The sequence below is a fragment of the Rhynchophorus ferrugineus genome, unplaced genomic scaffold (assembly GCF_030347505.1).
Source record: "Rhynchophorus ferrugineus isolate W39M unplaced genomic scaffold, kcgeb_rfMv2 rfM7, whole genome shotgun sequence".
Classification (NCBI taxonomy): Eukaryota; Metazoa; Arthropoda; class Insecta; order Coleoptera; family Curculionidae; genus Rhynchophorus; species Rhynchophorus ferrugineus.
The window spans coordinates 33,979,255-33,995,425 of NW_027472586.1; the positions used below are offsets into that span (position 1 = coordinate 33,979,255).

General features: G+C 34.4%; 1 long non-coding RNA gene across 1 annotated transcript; it reads left to right on the forward strand.

Moving 5' to 3' along the window:
- The first annotated feature begins 2,296 nt into the window (after window positions 1-2,296).
- On the forward strand, window positions 2,297-11,324 carry LOC143200078 (uncharacterized). Its single transcript, XR_013006621.1, has 3 exons — window positions 2,297-3,273; window positions 4,060-4,360; window positions 9,760-11,324. It is a non-coding gene; the product is annotated as an uncharacterized LOC143200078 (long non-coding RNA).
- The last annotated feature ends 4,847 nt before the right edge of the window (window positions 11,325-16,171 follow it).

Here is a 16,171-nt window from a genome sequence, read left to right on the forward strand (position 1 = left end):
AAATTATATGTTTTCAATAATTACCTTCCGAGCCGACGCATGTTCAAAAAAATGTTTTAAACTAAAATAATGTAAAATTTCGAACTGAACCATTTAACACACACGAGACACGACTCTTATCGTCAAAGCTATGTGATATATCTTATCGGCCGCTCGAAGAATGTATGCAAAATTCCTTTACTATCGAGTATATATATATATATATATATATATATATATATATATATATATATATATGTATGTATTAATCTAAATATTGTATCCATTCCAACTCGATCCCTGGATCCCTCACATAAATTACATAAAGGGAAAATGCGTAACAGGTATTCGATTAATGAAGACTCTCTCTAAACACTATTGGGGTGCTCATAGAATCTCACCGGGTAACATATACGAAACATTAATTAGAAGTAAACTAGATGACGGAAGTCAATGTTACATCACTGCAGCTCCTTCCTATGTTAGGAGACTTGACCCAGTTCAGAATGCCGCCTTGGGAATTTTACTGGAAGCATATCACGCCAGTCCGGTTGAGAGCCTTCAATGTGAGGCAGAAATTCCATCACTTGGATCAGGACGAGAGCTCCTTCTCATGAACTATGCAAGCTCCCTCAGATTTCATCCAGATCTGAGTCAGTTCGGCTACTACTTTTCTAACAACCCAGTCAACAACACTACAATAAGAAAGCATATAAGTCCGTCATCAGTACTTCGTGGGATTTGCAATCGACTAAAAATAACAATCCCTGCTGTAGTGAACAGAACTACGGCAATACCACCCTGGCAGTACTCCAATATATTTATAGACCTATTCATGAAGGTACTAAATAAAGAATATATTAGCTTATCCATAGTAAAACAGCTCTTTGCCCAGACACTTGAGGAGAATTACCCAAATCGCTTCACCATTGATACGGATGGTTCTAAACGGGGAGATTTCGTTGGTGCCGCATATACTTCAAGACTGTTGGAAGAGCAGCTTCCTACAATTACTAGCATTTTTTCCGCGGAGCTTTTGGCTACTTATAAGGTCCTATCTGCCCTGGATGGAGTGTCGCTGGGCTCATCAATACTTGTGGTATCAGACTCAATGAGTTCTTTAGACAGTCTGATTTCAGTAACGACAGTCCACCCTCTAGTTTAGCTATCAGAGAGCTACATACAGCACTGCAGAGGAGGGGAGTAAGAATAAATTATCTATGGCTTCCCTCTCATAGGGGAATTCCCGGTAATGAAAGAGCCGACTATCTGGTAATCAGAAAGGAAGAGTCAATCAAACTGAGCATTCTATTCAGTAAGGAAGATACTAAAACACATATAAAAACTCTATACAAAAAATTGGATCAATTAAATTGGGGTCTCCTTAAGGAAAATAACAAGTTGTGGGAAATCAAGGGGGTCTTTCACCAATCTCCTAATATTAACAATCTCAGCAGGTTCCAATTGACCATCCTTCCTCGGCTGCGAATAGGGCGTAGCAGGCTAATGCATGAGCATCTGTTAAAAGGAAGAGATTCTCCATTATGTGACGAATGCCAAACACAACAGAGCGTCAAACTTCCTTCTGGAGTGTGAAAAGTTTGAGGTACTGAGACAGCAGCTCGGAATGCCAAGGTCATTAAAACAACTGGTCCAACCCAAGCATTTGGATATGCTTTTAAACTATTTAACGGCCGCTGGATTGATACACCTTTTGTAATTCTTCTCTATTGTAATTTGTTTAATACATTATTTTTGAATGTTATTTATGTATACTTTATTTAAAAATACATTGTAACTCGACCCTAAATAGCCCAAGAGGCTGATGGGCTCTTAAAATAATAAATAAATAAATAAATATATCTATTCCTATAGGGTTATTTTTAATCCCAGGGTGTAAAATAAAGATAATATGTAATAAAACAATTTAATATCTTAAATAAATAAAAACAGATATCAAAACAAATGACATAACAACTATTTACACAATAAAAAAAAGCAAATAATTGTGCGAGATCTTGATGTTGAGTTGGTGGTCGTTGGATAGTTCTGATGAAAACCTACTACGCAGCCAATTTTCAATGACAAGGGTGAAATTAAAAATATATTTAAAACATAACAAGGACCGGTTATTATTATGATAGATATGAAGTATAATGCCAAATAATATTGGAATATAATGGCACTAACCTTATACTAACAATAATGGACGTGTAATGTGATTAAGGGTAGCAGACGCACGAGATCCCATCATTAGAGTTAGTAGTACTCGCTAGGGTAAAGTTAAAATCTCTAAAATATAAATATGCAAATGTATACTCATAAATAAATAAAAAAATTATGTTGGAATTGTGCACTCGCTTCACCGAACACCGATTATGATGAACAAGGTATAATGCGTACAAGGATAAAAGCCAGAGGCAAACACGCTGGGCACGTTGGCAGCAAGAGTTGGCATGAACAAACCAACAAACACCAAATAATGGATAATAGAGATAACTGATACCAATGGTAAACTGTGCTAGGATGAAGTATGACGTGCGCAAATCGTTTAAAACGTTTATATATACTTCGAGTTATTTACTGCCACTGCTTGCTGTTTTTATTGCCACCATTCTATAATTTAAGAATTATGGGGAATATGCTACGATTCGAAGAAATAATAAAATGGATGAATAAATAAATAAATAGAGGATAACGTATAGAAAATAATAATTAGAATATAATAACAAACTTATCATTTGATGAGACTCTGACTAGTGCCTCTGAATGTCGCGTCTTTACAAATGAACGCTCTTTGAACATGTTAAGATATCACATCTGACAAATACAGCCGCCAAAGTACCATCAACAATGTTACCATTCATGGTAGTTATTTCGATATCTGATTATACCGAATCGACGAATTCTACAATTAAACAGAAGCAGCAATAACGCCTAGTTTTTGTACATCATCCTTCAAACCTTTTTTAAGGACATAAAGGACCCAAAAGTAAAAGATCTGAAATATAGAACTGTCAGATAGAATTCTAAGAACCATAGATATTCGCAACGATTTATGATTCCCTTGAATGGTACATGTCCTTGGCTGTGTTTAGGAAAACAAAATATCGAGAGAATATAAACAAATAAAACTCTTTTTGCATGCCAAATCTACCGTGAAACCGCAATTACAAAATCACCTCTTTTCTAGGAAGATGTCCTATGAATATGCTTTGTCCAATTTTATATTTTTGGCGTGGATCGAAAGCCGAACGGGTTTCAGAAGCATACACTGTGCAGACTGTTAAGATGGTAATCACTACATAGTATAAAACAAAGTCGCCTTTTCTGTCCCTATATCCCTATGTGCGCTTAAATCTTTAAAACTACGCAACGGATTTTGATGCGGTTTTTTTCAATAGATAGAGTGATTCAAGAGGAAGGTTGATATATATAATACATGCATAATATACTAAGGCAACATTGCTAATTTTAGAGGTTTCTAACGTGATTTCGTAAATTAACCTATTTTTTTAGGCTTATTTAGCAATTAGCAAAAACGCTGCCTAACCCTACGAGTTAGATCAAATTAATGTACTACAGTATTGTACACCATAAAAAGGTCTACAAAAAAGTCCGCGATGGTATATGTTTATCTCCTTATCGAATTAAGTACCTTAAATACAGTGTGCAATTAATATAGATCAATATGGTTCCTTACAGCATGTAAATTAAACAAATATTTTCGGAGATATTACAAATTTAAAATTTGCGTTTAAAAATTTGTAATGTAATAAAAATTGTATGAATTTAGATATTCCAAAGATAGCAGGAAATCTTCATAGTAAGTATAGGGGAAGAGGAATTGTTTTACTCCAAATTTAATGCGTGCAGGCCAAGGGCAGTAATGAATGAACCAAAAATACTGGATCGATTTTAATCATGTTTTCATTGAGTGACATAGGCATATATATTTTATGCCCGTGCAAAGTCGGAGCGGGCCGCTATGTTTTTATATACAACGTTCATATTTTTTTCTGTAGTGTATTTAATTTAGTATCAGCATTGCACCCGTGCGAAGCCGGGGCGGGTCGCTAGTAAAATATAATTGATTAATTTAATAATTAAAATTAATTAATAATCAGTACTAATTCATGTTATTTTTAATATTCCAATTCAGTTAAAATTTATACTCATTACTCACATATAATATATGAATAGTCTTTAAAAACATTAAGTCGATTAGTGTTTTTCGATCGATAGTGCTGAACATTATTATTAATCCCCTCCTATATCAAATATCTCACCATCGAACATGAATCGCCAATTATTTGGTTTATCAGGTGGTTTAATATAGTTTAAGTTCAAGGGCGAAGCGGTCGTCTACAACGCATTGAAGGTAAAACAATAATTTTAATTGCTTTTGTGGCCGTTTATGTGTGGCATATCATACAAATGTGCTCGATTTTTAACTTGACGTAATTCTGGAAACTGAATCTTGATTTCGGAAAAGCTTATTGGTGAAAGAATGGACCTCAACATTAATTATTTTAATAGCATATTTTATTTTAAGTGTGAACGTTAAAATATTTCAAATATATATTACTACCACGAATAATATTTTCGATATAAGATCCACATTCGTTTTACTTACAGAGAATAGAATAATCTGATTTTTTAAATTAAAAAAAAACAGGCATTCAAAAAAACAAAATGTACCACGAATAATATTTTCGATATACGATCTACATTCATTTTATTTATAGGGAATAGAAGTATCTGATTTTTTAAATAAAAAAAAGCAATTTCATTGTGTGAAATATTTTAACCTTCATTCTTATAAATTGTTAAGACGCCATTTTGTTAATGTTTTAACTAATTTTCAACCTTTACAATATATGACCATAAATTTATTTGATATTTTATATACTATTTAAAATAATAAATGTCTGTATTTTAAATCATATTAAGATATATGCGAAAAACAAGAATTAACACACACTAACATTTTGAAAATATTATTTAATTAAATCTAATTTCCATTACTACACCATTGAAAATTATAACAAAGTATCATAAGTAAGTAATTTTCAGAACTATAACAACTAAATATACATGATTTTTCTTTGCTGGCACTTTCGTTCTTTCTGCAATTTATGGACTTTATCTTTGTAATGTAAGGTGTCCTGCATTTTTTGTTACATGTCATCCTGCACACTTAATATTATTTATTAGAAAAAAACTGGATATGTCCAAACGCGCGACAATTTTTACATCGCCTTTTTAGTGTTTAGCAGTGTTTTAAAATATCGAAAATGTAGTTTTCTGCGTTTCAAATTTGGGTATTGTTCATTAACTTAAAATCCTCAATAATCCCTGTTTCATTTTATTAAAAAGTCACTCACCAACGGAATAACTGTAATTAAAAGACACTTCACTGATTTGATGGTGTTAACAGACAAATGACTCGACCTTTCATTAAGGTTTATCAATATTCTTCCTTTGTCTTCTGCCTCTACTACCTCCTGCCATTTTCCGCCACCCTCGGATGACCCGAATCTCAAGTTCTTCCTGAGTTTCACTTTCCCGGCGTTTTCGGGGTCTTCCCACTGGCCTTTTCCGTGAATTCGACTACCTAAAGTTCTTTTTGATAACCCCTTGACTTCCATTCTTCTCACATGCCCTGTCCACTCTAATTGTTGTAATATGATTCTGAAAGTGGGAGTTCTTTACATAAATTGTATATTCAGATATTATTTTGTTACATATCGTATATTATCATGATATTGTCCCTAATTGTTATCTTTGTGAATATCTTACAATCTGCAATGGGTCTTATTATTGTGTTGTAGACTCTTAGCTTATTATTAGGGTGTATGTTTTTAGATTGTAGTAAAGCGGACATTGCGAAATAGGCTTTCTTGGTTATATTTATTCTTCTGTGAATTTCTCCACCTTCCGTACCCGTTGAGTTCAGTTCCACTCCCAAATATATAAACCCAAGTATCTAGCGACTCAATATTGTCTTCTACTATGATTCATGCGCCTTCATTCTGTATTCTTCATTTCAGTTCTGCATTAAAGTCTGTGTTTTACTTAATCTCAAGACTGATGTTATCGGAATGTAATTTCAGTTCTGAATATGCTTGCCAACCAATGCTCCGCGGCTCATCAGTTAGCTGTAGCGTTTTGTTAGTTAGCGAGTTTTATTTCCCTATATCTACATATCACTGTGTATTCTGGAGTTAAATTAATTTTTTTTATTTACTTAGCGGTTCCACAATCTGCCCAGGGGGCAATAAGTATTTATTATTTATTTTATGTTTATTCGTTATGTTATATTATATATACAATTTCCTATATAAAATACGATATTTATAATTAGCCTTATTGTAAATCTATATATGTCCAATAATCAGATCAGATGGTGTTAAACGTTTTAATATACGCAGTTTGCTATCTCCCCGCTGGCCCCAGCCTTATTTAACCTTTTTATTTCAGATCTGCCCAGAAAAGAGCACACTGACGTCGCGTTCTTCACGACGACACTGCTTCTTTCGCGGCCGCCAGGTTCGTAGTTACAATTCATGAACGTCTACAGAAGCAGCTCGATCATGCGGTCAAGTGGTTCAAATTCTGGAGGTTGCAAATCAACCCCCTGAAAACCCAGGCCATCATTTTCCATAAGAAGCGTTAAGCACTGCGTATCTCGCAACTTAAGATCGACACCGCAATAATTCCATGGCTGGATAACGCCACGTACCTAGGTCTTCACTTCGACCGGTTGTCCCAAATCCAGAAAGCAATCCAAAAAGGTTCGGGGACAGCAGGCCTGCTATCTTCTCTGATCTGCCCTTCTAGACGACATCCCATCTTCATCAAATGCTTATTTTACAAAATGTTATTCGGTCAGTACTCCTCTACGGATCTAATGTCTACTTCAAGTTCGTTACACCTAACCAGGTCAAACGGCTTCAAGTTTTCCAAAATAAGCTCCTCAAGAGAATATTAAACGCTCCATGGTTTGTCAGAAATAATCAAATTCATAGGGAAACTGACACTCCAGAAATCAAGCACTTCATATCTCAATCATTTCACAAACAACAACTCAGCTCAAGTTCTTGTGAAAACGCGCTTGTTCGCGAGCTGGTCAACATGCTGGGAGCTTAGCACCGCGTCACGGCCAAGCTCCCCCCCTTTTCCAGGCTGAAACGGCCCCATCCGTCGCTACAGTCATAACTTTTGCCCCCATACAATAGTATCCGGTTGTGTGTTAACTCAGGTTCGCGAATCAATAGAATCGCCGGGCCCTCGTGCTCAAAAATGGCTACCCGATCAGCGGGTGCCATATCCCCAAATTTAATGCAGTAGCAATATCCACAGGGGTCAACTGTGAGGCGGTTGCGGTTTAGTGTATTGGTAAGCCCAGAGGCAGTCCCACATAACCCAGTCCAACTTGTCACTCCAGGGCAAGTCTCCTGTATGCGTCATGCATTCCACCGCCTGGTTTTTAGGCCAGTACAAAACAAAAAGAAAAGCAGTTCACTATCACGTCGCATATTTAGCTGATTAGCGAGTACATTGGAATGCTGTGAAACACTTTCGAAATACTTCACATAAACACGTTGAATTACATTCGTTATATGTTCTAGAGGAATATCGCAACAATGATATGCGACATTTTATTTTAGAACCGTTGCATGATGCGCTACTCGCAGTCCCCATAATTGGATTCCATATGACCAAATCGGCTGAGTATAGACTTATACAGCAATACTTATTTGGTATAAACAATATTTGGTATAATTTGAGCCCAAATTGTTTTCATTTATCAAGTGTGTAATTCTTCCAGATTAGGCGTCGACGTAAGTGCATAGCAACATATTTAACATCCTCTGCTTGGGGGTATTGACAATGACTGATATTCTGCTGGACATGTTCTTCTATGTAGAGCAAAAGTTATATGGGTGGATTTTGTTTCATTGGCTTAATGCGCCATGTCTTCAATCACAGTTGTATTTCATAGAGTTTACCTTCTTTATGTATAGTTTCTCAAAAACTTATTATCGGTAAGATACTTATAGGCATGTAGGAGAGAATCGTTAATGTTTTAGCTACTATCCAAGTGCTCGGAATAAATTAAATAGAATAGAGACCAGCCCGTTTCCTTGTTTAAGACTTTCGAGGTATTGAATGCGTCAAATAATTTCTTTTCTCATTCTGATTGGTTTATTCGGTATCCCTGGTATGACAATAAACCTATTTAATAATACAAGTATGTCACATGCATCAATGACAGGTTTCTAGGATTTTCGTAGTATTTGTTTTACTGTAAACAGCTGGTTCATGGTTGACTTAGTACGCTTTAAACCCAATTAATTAATTACAAGAGGTTGTAGACGTAGGTTAATAATGCATTTGGGAATATTGTACGCAGTGTATAGAAGAGTTCTTCCACGGTATCTCCCTTTTTATAAATAGTCCTCGGGGATTGCATATCCTTTCATATTTTTGTTTTCACTGCATGGATTGGTTCTGTTAGGTGCTCACAACCTATTAGATTTGATGATTATGGATTTCTGAGGGGATTTCCTGTATTACTGGTGCCTTGCTGTTTTTCTGGGCCTTTATTGGTCATTTGACTTCTTGTAGTGTTGGAGCTCGATATTTTTCTTCCTCTTCAACGCTCAGATTTATATTTTGCCTGATTTCAGCATCGTTTTGCGTCTCAAGTAGAGTATTTGAAATATGGCTTTCAAATGCTTTTTATCTTTTGTGGGTTATTTTCCATTGATCCTCTTTCGTTTCAGGTTCTTGTTGATGTTTTTCGGGGTTTACAGTTCTCTCTCCCGTTTTTTAGGCATCTATATGTCCCATAAGAATTATACAATTTTTTATATTTAAAATAAGAACAGGAAACCTTATTAATGAAGTTCTGGCCTGAAGATGCAATTTGTAACGATTGCGATTGCGTCGTGAATCCAAGTTCCATAGTACAAATTTAACTTAATTTTGCTGCATTTTGGTTATATAAGCCATCTGTGAGATCTTATTCCGCCTTGCATAAAGTCGTTCTCATATTTCTGCATACTTTATGATTCTTATATTTTAGGTTCTCTCCTATCGCTTCTTTAAATTCTTCGTCACACCAAGTTGGTTTTTCTTTTTTATTTCCTATTGTCACTGCTGCTTCCTCAATTGTTGTTTTAATTATTTTCCAGTGGTTTTCCACTGACCGATGCAGTTGGCTTTCGTTTCTTAATATTTGCATTTTTAATACAAAGCTGTTTTTACCTCCAGCAACTTTAGTTTTTCAATGTTCTTTTTTTTCGTTTTACTTGGTTTTTCGTTTTACTGAGTTCATTCCGTACAAGCAACGTGACACAAAATTTTTATATATTAATCATTCAGCAGAAAGTTTTTGTGATTATTGATTGCACATCTGAACAAGTCTTTTTCTAGTCTCTCTTATCTAAATGCTTATTGCTTATTAGTTTTGGCAAATAAAAATTATCATTTACTATTTCTGTCATAGTTTTATGCTTTTTCTGATATTTACCAGAGTTACCATTAATTTCATACTATGAAAATGTAGATGGACTTAAGAATCATACATTTTTTATATTTAAATTAAAAACATAAAACCTTTTTAATAGAGCTCTGACCTGAAGATGCAATTTATAACGATTGCGATCGTCGGGTTCCATAGTTCATCTAACTTGATTTTGATGCATTTTGTTTAAACCCATTAGTAATTTGAATAATTTTTTTAATTATATACTGTGTTTTTATTTGCAGATGTTACGTGGAAATATCATCTCATCACTACTAAGAATAGATTCGTAACAACAAAGAAAGAGAAGCTTCACGAAGATGTATCCATTAATTACATCATGAGATTTTTATTACCCTAATGTATTCTGCAATAAAATTCGTTAATTGTTGGCTTTTTATTAACCAGCTTTCTATATTTTCATTGAAACTAAAAAGAACTGAGAACATAAACGGATTACTTGATGTTTATGGGAAGTTATGTACAAACACATGGATGGTTTATTAATGCTTGATTTGTATGGTGACTAGTTGAGGTTGTTCTTGATTTTCTTGATAACTGATATATTTGCATCAGAAATGTTACTTCTGTATTAACTATGATCTGCTTGCTATATTGTAACTATTTCAGGTGAAAGTTATTTATTTGTTGGCCTTCCAATCTTTTATTTTCTCATTGCAACAAAAGGGAACTAATTGCATAAACATAACTGATAACTTAATATTTATGGGAAACAAGTTAAATATCGATGTTATCTCTTATACAAGTACTTGGATGGTTTATTAATACTGGATCGTATTGTGACTAGTTCAGGTTATTCTTGACATTCTAGGTGGCTGATATTTAGAGTAGAAATGTGTGTTGCTTCTACATTGACTTTGAACCACTTGCTATATTACGATTATATCAGGTGATTTATTCTCTATCGTCTTTTAATTTCGAATATTCTAATTAAGGATTGGTTCATGTAGCAAGTTCTCTTCTATCACTAGCTTTTTTATGTCGAGTTTTCGGGGTATGTAAATGAAAACAATAATTTTTGGTGTAATGATTTTGAGAAAATATATTGTACTAAAACTTAATATTCGGATCTAGCCGCCCAGTCAGGTATAACACAAGAATATAACATATCTAATTAAATAAATTTGCTGTAGCAGGAAAAGTAAATAAAGCCGTCAGATTTGTTTTTTTCTGGCCTGTAACCGGGTAGGGGAATCCTGTTACGGATACTTTGTCGGGAAGACCCGCAGGAATAAGCGAGTTGAACTGGTTATATGGAGACTGCCTCTGGGCTACCCACTAAACCCCACCCTATCGGCTGATCCAATGACCCTAACTGATACTTCTTACTGTTAGTAAGGAGGGTCTCCGTAACCGGTAACACCGTTAAGAGGCACAAGGGCCAGGCAAGAACGTGGCGTCGTTATCACACTACGCAGCTTGCGGTACATGAGTTAATCGCTCGCCGGAGAAGGTCGAGACAATTTGGAGTTAGAGCACGACGGGGTAGTGTCGGCTGTGATAGAATAAGGCTACGAAGAGCCGAATAAATTATTGGCCTAAAATATCGGCCAGCTCGGTAATACGTAAAATATAAAATCGTGAACTTGGGGGACGTTTGTTTCTCTATGAATCTGATTGTTCCTGACGAACCAGGGGGCACTGGTTATTCATTGACTGGGAATTTTGGTTTGAAAGACTTGGAGACGTTCCACCAAGACGTATTTTAGATAGACACGACTGATCGAACCAGCATCTTGTACAAGAGAGATTTTATAGAGAGAGGAAGCCTGCTGGCTCGGTTGATAAGCGGGAACAGCAAACTAACAATACCTTCACCTTTATGGAGGGACTTTTGAATGTGGGAATTCCACCTAAATTTGCGATCGAAGACAAGACCGAGATAGGTGGCTTCTTCTAACCATGGGATTTCGCCGTTCTCGATTTTAAGACGCGAAATGCTCGGTGCAAAACGCTTCTTGTGGTTTTGGGTTTTCTGTAGGTTTCGGTAGGTTTCTGTAGGTCAGATTTGTTAAAAAGTCATGAGTTTACGCGAAAACTATTAGGGTATTTAAATGTTGAACCATTGTTCTACATCGTCAATCATTAGTTTATAATAAATATTTAAAGAGTTCACGACAAAATGGATCTCACGGTAATTGGATTAACTGATTGGAGAGTTATAAGAGTTTCAGCATGTCACTAAATCAGTTTTAATTCATGATAATACGTTTGGTATTTGTGTTTTCATCAGTTTCTCCACGAGCGAACTTGATTTAAAATGTCTTATGACACGTATGCACTTTTCTAGATTTTTTTTTTCATTTTTGTACTGCTTGAATTCCTAAAATGTTAAGATAATTAATTTTACTAATTTTTAGTAAAATCGATTATTAAAATATTATTAATTATAAGATATTTATTATTAAAAATATCAATATTTTCCACAGCATCATATAATTATTTAGTTGGGTTATAAGCTGTGGGTATTTTATTTATTAGATTTTTATTCTAGTGGAATTGTCAGTGAGCAATGGGCCGATAAGCCTTATGGTTATTTGTTTTAGTAACGGTGTAGGCACACTATAAAATGTTGGGTTATGTTGTTTTTGCCCTTACAATACAATTTCTAGGAGAGGGAAGTACTACAGCGAAGTCATCCCATTAATTGATTAAATTTTAGATCATTTAGGTATTTTTTGTCATCCACTACGGTGTTAATTGCCTTTTGAGGAGGGCTATTTTGCTTACTAAAGCAGGTTGCAAAAATTAACGAAACCGAAAGCAATTTCATGTGGTTTACAATGGAGTTTCTTGAATTACGACCAAATCTTTAGTAGCTCTATACTTCAGACTAATTTGTTAGTACTATATAGTTTTTGGGGGATAAGTTTATTAAAATTTTTTGGTGCAATCGTTAGTTTACAAAGGTTATTATTCTTTGATTTCATAATGGTATAGGAGTAAATAGTTGTTGGAGGATTTGGAGTTGGGATTGTTCTTTTTAATGCTTCGTTGCTCTGGAAGTTTTATATCTATTAAAGGAGATTACTATGGAGGAGAGAAATCTAAACTTCCGCTTATACCTAACTATAGGTTCAACACTCAAGAGCGTAATTCATCATACCGAAGTAAAAAATATGTGCTCAATACTTTGAAACAACAGTTCATGGATTGTCTTGGTATTTCTCGTTTTGCTTAATTTTTGTGCTTATCCAAAATTGTGTGAATATGTTTTATTTCTACCGCATCTTTCAATTGCTATTGCTGATAAATTAAGGGTAAAGGGAGAAAGGGCTGCCTATAAACTGATTCAATCTTAAGGATTCATTGGAACATTCAATGATTGTATTTCGTCTTCAAAATATTCATTTTTGGATTTTGAAATAAACCTCATTGATATTGTTAAATAATAATTATGTAATATATTTAATTTTTTAAGATAATTGAGTGAATATTAGCAGGCTATTAAACTCAAATGAATGTTATGATTAAGTAGTCGGCATAAACTTTTTTATATATTTACCTTTGGTAAAATATAAATTAGTTTGTCATCAGTCATTTTTGTAGTTTTTTATTATTTTGCTAGTTTTAATTTATCTTTGTCAGTTGGTGGATTAAGGATGTACCCGTTCTCCTTAAATCTGCCGAGTGCTGGGCTCGAATGGAACATTCTCTTTCTATTGAGAGACTGATTGACTGGTGGGTTTTAATAAAGTCGCATCCTTTTGATTGAATGGATAACTCCGGATAGCTCAGTGTTTGATATTTAAGATTTCTCTCAGTGTGAGTTAGTGATGGAGTTTCCTGAGAAACTAATTTGTAAAATTTTTCGATTTATTTTTTAGAACGAAGCTCCACCTCTTATTCGAAATTAACTCTATCTATAGATGCTCCACAGATCCGATATTAATATCTTCGCCAAATTTAAAGGTTAATTAGTTAATTTAGGAGAAACGTCTCGAAAAATAGATTTAACTTTTTGAGAATACAGACGGTTTTGAATTGATTGAAGACTCTTGATGGTGATAAGGTGATTCAGTTGCAACGATTTCTTAAATTTGGCGAAGGGATTTACCTGGCCTAAATTAACTTCTCTCCAGAGGATTGAAATTTTATACTTGAGTTATTTTTATACACTTTATATTTTTTTATAATTTTTATACTTTTATACTTATTTTGGGGTAACAAGTATTTAATGAGCAGATTAGTGCTTGCCTGTTTCCCTTCATTTCTTTTGTGGGAAACCTGTAAGTTAAATAATTAATATCGTATTTAACATTTTCAAAAATTTTACTTTTATTTGATACAATCAGAGAGAATTGTAACAATTCGTATCTTCAAAATTCTATGGTAAAAATTAGAACGCTGAAAATTGAATAGTTGTCGGCCTATCGAAGAATTTGCCAATATTACTTGTACTTGTTGCATGTCTTTCTCTGCGTTATACTTCTTTATGTTTATTTGTAGCTGAATTGGTTCAATCAACTTACGCCTTTGGTACATAGCATATGAAATTTTCTTGAACGCAGTTCACAGTACCGTAGATAATAAAATTGAATTAAAATTGAAAAAAATAAATTTCACTAAATGTAAATGGGTAAAGGTTAAATATATTATTGAGACAATACAGAACCTTTAACATTTAACCACGTTACTGCACTATTTGGCATCACTGTAAACAGATGTGACCCTATATAAGGGAACTAAATTTAAAATATTTTGTGGTATGTGCCCTTCTTTAAATTTACGCTTAATTTATCATGTCGGCTTAGACTGCAATTGTTTGGACTGTTTAGTTTGGTTTGGATCAGTCTTGACGATTGTATCGTCATTTCGCGACTATACTGCACTGTACTTTTGCTTGAATTTGCTTAAAACACGACATTCTATCCAAATTAAAATATATGACTAAATGTCTATAAATAAAATGGACGTCTTCAGTTAAATGTCAACGTTCGGGATGACAGGAAATGGTAAACAGTTGAAGGAAACAGTAGAATTATCTGTCCCTCGAGAAAGTATGGGGGTGAGCGAGCTAGAAGGCCGTGATAAAGTAATCTGACCAGTTTTTGTTGGTGGTGTATGTTGACTGGGTACTAAAGCTTCTGCTTCCAGTGAATATTGGACGCCAATATTAGGAATGGGGTGTTTCTTTACAAATGCAGTAGAACATTTCTTTGTCTTCCGACAAAGTATAAAATATTTCTTTTTGCTTCCTGATATATTACTCTTTCTGTCGTTCTTAGTCGCGGAACTGCCAATTCTGTTTTATAATTTTCTCATCCCACGTATCAGAAGGTTTAGTACTTGGGTTCTCATGTGAGAGTTGCCCACACGATGGATAAATAGAGTCGCGGTAGCATTAGCGAAGAGGTGTATGGAAGAAAGTATGGAGCGGAGGTATGTAATGTTTACGCTTTCAGGCAGATATCTCCTTTTGAAATTCATGATAATACTATTCGTATTTGTGATTTTGCTTTGAGGTTCTCTATAATTTCCTCGTTAGTACATGAAGATAGCCCATGATGGGATGAGGTTTTACAGAGAGCGGTTGGTCGCGGATTTTGACTTAGTGGATCGTTCGTCATTATTTATGATAATAATAACTGTATTAATATAATAATGTTCCCTAAACTCCGAAAAGTCAGCTAAAGGCCGTTCTTCTGGGCGAGACACTCCAGTAACAAAGGGAATGCCTTCCATTAAAAAAAAAGAGGAACAGGACCACATGATTTCACATGTACAACACGGATTCAGGCCCAAAGAGCCAAAAGTATTTGATAAAATTTGGCACAATGGTTCTGATCATTTTATTGAGGTCGCTAGTGTCAGTGTCCCTCAAGTTTCCCCATTAATCCCAGCGTTATTTAATATATTTGTATTAGACTTTCTAATGAAGAACAAAGCGTTTCAACTTCCTTAACGGACTTACCACCATTACTAAAGCAACGGAGTATGCCTTTTCTCGATGTAAAATGTAGAAATATTATAATATTTACTTAAAAGAAAAAGAGAGAGTCTAATTATGGATAATGGTGACATATATATTCTGTTAAAGTCGCTACGACCTTAACATATTTAATGATCATGAACTATCATGCTATATTTATCATACTACTGTTATAGCTTGACAAAAGCCGGACCGAATTTTTATAATTGTTTGCAGTTTGCTTCTTCACTTTTTCTGAATTATATTGTTGTTATACGTATTAGTAGTCAATTACCCAATTCCTCATATGTTTTAAATTGCCGATTTACGTTTTTCTGCTAATATTAAACCCAGAACGTAAAAAACTCTGTCATGCCAACGAATTTTTTTCTTGCACTATGGTTCTAGTTTACCTAGTCTCGTTTAAGTGTATAAGGACGGATACAAATTTAACAATAGGTAGTTTTTGATTATGCTATTGAAATAATTGCTTTCAGTCAGTAAGCAATGTCCTTTTTCGAACGATATGTTTGAGTTATATATTTGTTACAACATGTACTATAGTATATCAATCGAAATTCTTATTAAACTTGCTCACCAACAAGAGTCATCTTTAATTCTTCGTTGAAAGGTTTATGTCCAAGAGCATTTTTATTTACTTCTTTAGGATTTGAGTGGTTTCTATATGAGAGTGGCTTTCGTAAGTTTTTTTTGTATCTGTAATT